The sequence below is a fragment of the Mytilus trossulus genome, chromosome 6 (assembly GCF_036588685.1).
Source record: "Mytilus trossulus isolate FHL-02 chromosome 6, PNRI_Mtr1.1.1.hap1, whole genome shotgun sequence".
Classification (NCBI taxonomy): domain Eukaryota; kingdom Metazoa; phylum Mollusca; class Bivalvia; order Mytilida; family Mytilidae; genus Mytilus; species Mytilus trossulus.
In genome coordinates this window covers 38,908,208-38,914,694 of record NC_086378.1, presented here as the reverse complement: position 1 = coordinate 38,914,694, position 6,487 = coordinate 38,908,208, and positions in this window count along the sequence as shown.

Sequence of the window (6,487 nt, the reverse complement as noted above, 5' to 3'; positions counted from 1 at the left end):
CCAGTTACAAATTTTACGTTTCTTAGCATTAAAAACAGATATCACGGAAGCGGGTAAAGAAGCAATGCATTTGTTTAACACCGTTACTGTATAATTGATCCGTGTTATACTGCATTTTATCGTCCTTTCCTACGCCTAAATCACCCTGCTCGAGGAGAAGTTATCAGCGACGTCACAATGTGTGAGGAGATGTTTTCTAGCTTGCTTTCGCCCAGCGTCAAACTGTCTCCAAGGAGGGTGGGAAAGAACTGTTACAGAACGATACAAGGATAATTGGGCTGTCTTCGTATAGATGTTTTAAAATATCAGACGCTCGACACAATTTGAAGCTTATTAGAACGTTTTCTGCGCTCACTCGCCAAAAAAGTTCACATTGTTGCTCGCGGTTGATATTCAAGATATCAATGTGTAATCTGTACAGATTTAGATCGACACAAACCCTTTAATAATGTTTGTAGGCCTCGTCCATGCTAGAATAATTTTTTAACTTGTTGCTTAAAGCTAAGCACAGAAAGAGCGTTGTTTTAGTAGCCATTTGTGTCATTAACGATATAAACAAACTGTATAAAAAGGTGTGAAACTAATCACCACAATCTGCCGGTAATTGGCTATATAGAGGTTATGTTTAAAAAACATAAACCAAAATGTCATGAGAAATTTTGCATATAAGTCTACTTAATTGTAACGAATTATTATGGGTTAAACTGCCACAGTTTCTTTTACTTGTATGGCATTTACTGCCATGTTAGGCTATCAGTCATTGTCCCATTGGTCCATTCCCAACCTTTCAATTTATTCATAAGTGACAACTGCTGACTCTTAACTCAGCAGGAAACATATAGGCGGGACAGAAAAGAAAACGTGGATGTTGATGACCTGTTAATATAAAAGTAATGAGATTTTTTTTATGATGCTCAATATAATGAAGAATTTTATAAATGTGAGACAAATGAATGAATAACACGAACAATCAATTTCTATGCTATTCTTTTAAACAGTATTTTAATGTTCTGAAGTTCTGAAATTTAGTTCCTTAGTGACTATCCTGTTATAATAAGTAATAAGACGTGTTATTCTGACTGTGAACATATCAGTCTATAGCTGTTCTTATTCCTTAAGTACCCTTTAACTAGAACATGTTTTCTTAAAAAATATAACATATCTCTATTTTTTCTGTTATGTATGGCAAGAATAATAGTATTACATGAAAGAAATGGCAAGTGTTCGGATAGGCGGAAGGTTAGCATAATTTCATTGTTGTTCGTTATAATCGGAACAATAGACAACACATACGTTTATAGAAATAAAACATTCTACACCTTCAAAATTGAAAAAAAACACTATTCTTTGAGCAACTGCAACCTCAATTTTCAAACCATGATTAAGATAACATTTATGTCCGTTTGTTTTGTTTACACAACGTTGTCAATATAATGGAATTTGATGCGAATGTCATACAACTTAGAGATTTATCTAGCTTTAAAACAAGGTTTGCTCCACCATTTTCTACATAAGAAAATGCCCGTTCAAAGTCAACGATATGACTGTTGATATCAATTTGTTTGATGAGTTTGAGCTTGAGCTTTTGCTTTTGCCATTTGACTAGGGACTTTCTGTTTGTATTTTCCTCGGAGTTCAGTATTTTTGTGATTTTACTTTCCACTCACTTAACAAAGAACAAACTAATGATTCTGTATAACTTAAAATTTACCAGTGCAAAACTGCCAAACATGGCGACGTCGCTATGCGCAAATAATCAGTGTCATGCAACATGCAGGATGCTACCACTGTTTTAAAGATTGGTCCAGTCCATCAAGACGTCATCTGATAATTTGAGCACTTACTATTTTAGATAAATTTTGTTGCTGCCAATTTGTTAACTTGATATGTTTACAACATAAATAAAAGGGTGCTGTGGTTATTAAAATAAACTGTAATTCAACAGTTGGAAACATCTCGATACATATTTTTGACGCTCAATACTGTAATAAGCGATACTTCCAATATTTCTTTTTTTATCATATTTCTATTAAATTCTTACAATAAAGGAAGACTGGCTCACAAATTTTACTTTTGATTATACAAAAAGAAGATGTGGTTTGATAGCCAATGAGACAACTGTCCACAAGAGACCCAAATGACACAGAAACAACTATAGGTCACCGTACGGCCTTCAACAATGAGCAAAGCCCATACCGCATAGTCAGCTAAAAAGGGCCCCGATAGGACAATGTAAAACAATTCAAACGAGAAAACTAACGGCCTTATTTATATAAAAAAATCCTTTTGGGAAGTTTTGCCAATTAGGGATTTCAGGCACAGACTATTTTTTTCTTCTCATTTGTTTAACGTAAACGAGATTGAAAAGCAGGAGAGACGGATTTATAACATTTTGTTGTTTCAGAATCCTTGTTTTTTTTGTATTTAAGAATTGTAATTTATGAAATTTTGAAAAATAGATATTGATCAAAGTATTTAAAAAAAACCAAATACAGGCTGATCAATGATCTCTTCGTTTAATAAAGAGACCATCATGTTTATTGTTAGAAACTGTATATTGACTAGTAGATGTCACTTGGTCTTTGGTGTGGTTGAGTTACTGCTTTATTGACAATACCAACTATCTCTTTTTATTCTAATGATTCAATCAAGAAAACTGTAATGACAATTGATTGTCTAAGTTAGGAACTTGACCTTTTCAAGAGATTGTTTAGTTTATTCTTTAAAATAGAAATATACAAGGTGACATTGCTTAAGACAGATATCAAATTAATTCAGAAAACTATAGAGTGTACCGGTTGTGGTTATTTAAGGAAATGAAAGGTCACTTTAACTTAACTGCTTAATTAAGATACCGTTGTTAAGTTGTCTAGAGCTGATTATTAAAGTAGGCATAGTGTAAAAAAAAACCTCCCATCAACTTAAATGTTTAAATCAACAATACGAGTGCCCCAGTGCACTTAAATATGTTTTATTCTATTTCATTGTCATGTTTAATAGTAAAAGAAGTAAACATTTTCCACACACCCTATGAAAAAATCGTAAGTGTTTCGAAAAAATCAAAGTTTTGTAACAGGAAATTAAAAAAAAAACATATAATTGATATCGATGTCAACACCGAAGTGCTGACTACTGGGCTGTTGATATTCTCGGGGACGAAACGTCCACTAGCAGTGGCATCGACCCAGTGGTTTAAATAGTTATCAAAGGTACCATGATTATAATTTAATACGCCAGACGCGTGTTTCGTCTACATAAGACTCACCAGTGACGCTCAGATCAAAATAGTTATAAAGCCAAACGAGTACAAAGTTGAAGAGCATTGAGCAGCCAAACTTCCAAAAGTTGTGCCAAAATATGGCTAAAGTAATCGAAGAAAATCCTTAGTTTTTCGAAAAATTCAAAGTTTTTTAACAGCAAATTAAAAAAAAAAAACAACATATTATTGATATTTATGTCAACACCGAAGTGCTGAATACTGGGTTGTTGATACCCTCGAGGACGAAACGTCCACCAGCAGTGTCTTATTTGTTTTGTTTAAAAAAAGATAGCATATGAATACTTTGGAATGAAGTATAGTTAAATGTAAGATGAGAAGAATGTTTTTTTTATTACGCCGTAGCTTTGTATTTAACGAAACATCCACTATGTGAACAACCATTTGATATTCACTTTTAGTAATAAGAATCTTAAATGATACTAGGCAAATTTATTGTTTTAAGTCAAGCTGCTGAATAAATAGTTTAACCTTAACTGGTTATAAGTCTGAAGCCTCAAATGAAGGAAAAAATGGCTTTAAAATCTCAAAATCACATTACTTTGCAATTGCAATTCAGTACCTTGAAGCCGTCATGCAGAAACGGTTCTTTACGGTAAAAATACAATCTTATAATGATTTTTATTCGTCTTTTATCACATTTTTTAAAAAGTATTTATCCATCTACATATTTATTCAAACTCGCAGAGTCATAGCCAAGTATCAAATGATGTAAATAAAAGCACATGGTTCATTCACTATATAGAAATGCATTCGGGAGAAGCTTATCATTCTATCATCTCTATATACCAGGCTTGAAGCTGCATAATATATAATGTATATCTTGTCTTATTATGTTGCAATCAAAAAAGTAATTTATATAACAATGGAACTTATATATTGGTTTTATCATTTTTACAAATACTACAAAAAAGTTAAGAACCAAACAATGAACTTTATTACCCCGCCCTTAAATAAATGAATATTAGTGCCTTATAAGAGGTACCAACTATTGTTTATGTTTTTATAATAATTAAATGCCATGAATTGGCAAAGTAAGTATGTGTTGCAGTTTTCTTAAAATATCAAAATAACTTCAGCAAAACAACACTGAAAAGTGAAATTATTGTATGCGTACAATATTGTTTTGTAAAAAACTAATCATCTGCAGTATCATTTGCAATTTGCTTACGAACACCTATTATGTTTCTCTTTTACTTTCTTCTCAATCCGATAGGGTACAGCTTTTCTACCTCAGGAAAAGATTACCTTAGCTGTATTTGGAACACTTTAGGAATTTTCGTCCTCAATGCTCTTCAATTTCGTACTTTATTTGGCCTTTTTAACATCTTTTTTACTCTAGTGTCATTGATAAATCTTTTGTAGACGAAACGCGAGTCTGGCGTAAATACAAAATTTAATCCTTGTATCTATGACGTTTTTATTTACTAGTGCAGTTTTTCTTTCTTGGTTTGCCAACAATTCATTTCCTAGCATGAAAGGAAATCAGTATACATTTTTGTTCATGGAATCTTTTGTTTAACACAGCTTTCATTTTTTTTTAAATTGGTAATAATGTCCTCCTGTAGTTTATTTTTTTTCTCTTTAATGTCCTGCACATAAAACGTAAACGTAGTTGTAGATAAACTCATCATAGATACCAGGATTGAATTTTACATTTACGCCAGACGCTCGTTTCGTCTACAAAAGACTCGTTAGTTACACTCGAATCAAAAAATGGTATAAAGGCCAATTAAAGTACAAAGTCGAAGAGCATTGAGGACCAAAATTTCCGAACAGTTTTAACAATACAGGTTATAAGGTAATCTAGGTGAAGTATAACAGCTAAGGTAAGCTAGATTAAGTATAACACTTTCACACATATTGCTAACGTTATTTCTTAATTCGAAGATTGTCTAAAACTGTCTAAAAAGTTACACTATGTTTTTTTCGGAGATTTAATGTCTTGATTAAATTGCAATACACTCATCCCCTGAAATAGAAAAGGAAGTGTTACGGTATTTTAGAGAACACATAGAACTAATGGATTATAAAATAATACACCATCATTATCATTAAGTCGTTTAGTTAGGACATAATTTGTCTTCCTGGTTTAATTTAGCTTCTTATAACACGTATTTAATGCCATGTCAGAAACCTATTTTATGTCTGTGGACAAATCATCTGTTGATGAAAAGATAGGTTTCAAGGGAATCATGAAGTCTGACAGAAATTAATCATCATTTTACAATGTAAAGAAAATTAAATAGAATTATATCATTATATTGTAGAAATTATTTTAGGGAAATATTGTAGAAGAATTAATAAAGGGCACCTACACGCAATACTATTATTTGAATGAAAATGTATTTTTTTCAAAATATGCATAAAATATTAATCGCTGTACGGAAAGCGTCTATTAATGAAACAAACAACCCTACCTGCCACATTATTTTTTTTAAACAAGAAAAATGGCAATGAATGAAATTTATAATGTCTTCTCTAATACAAGTTATGACAACATAAGACAATATACATATATTTGAAACTTTTTTTTGAAATTTATTTGTTCTTACTGAACGGGTTTAATGATAATATTAGTGTATTAGTTTATAATTCATCAGTTGTATATACGTTCTGTAGAATATCATTTATATGTTTCAGATGGTCATGTTCAACCCGCCACACTCTTATATGTCTGTCCGAAGTCATAAGCATGAAGTTCAGTTGATGTCATTGGTTCATGTCTGCCATATTTGATTGCGTAAATTGTTCTGTTACAAATTAGACAGTTAGTTTTCCCAATTGAATTGTTTCTGATTTTTTCGTGTCGGGGTCTTTTATAGCTGACTTTATGGTATGGGTTTTTGTTAAGGGTCGTATGATTGCCTATAATTTCTTTCATCCACTTTATTTAAACTTTGGTGAATAGTTTTCTCATTTGCAATCACACCACATCTCCTTAAGTTAATACCACTTTCCATAGGTTCTAGTCATAATTTAAACCTCTTATTTCAATATGAATTATAAGAAGCAATAATGACACATTATTCAATCAAATGCCAATGACACATAAGTCAGCTACAATGGACCAACGTATGACTTCAGTATTGACAATTCACATGGCAGGAATGACACATGAAAAAAACAAAAAACAAAACCTTAATTAGCACTTTTTATTGATTATTAAGACAATTTCGTTACAATATAAAATATGTAACCAAAACAATT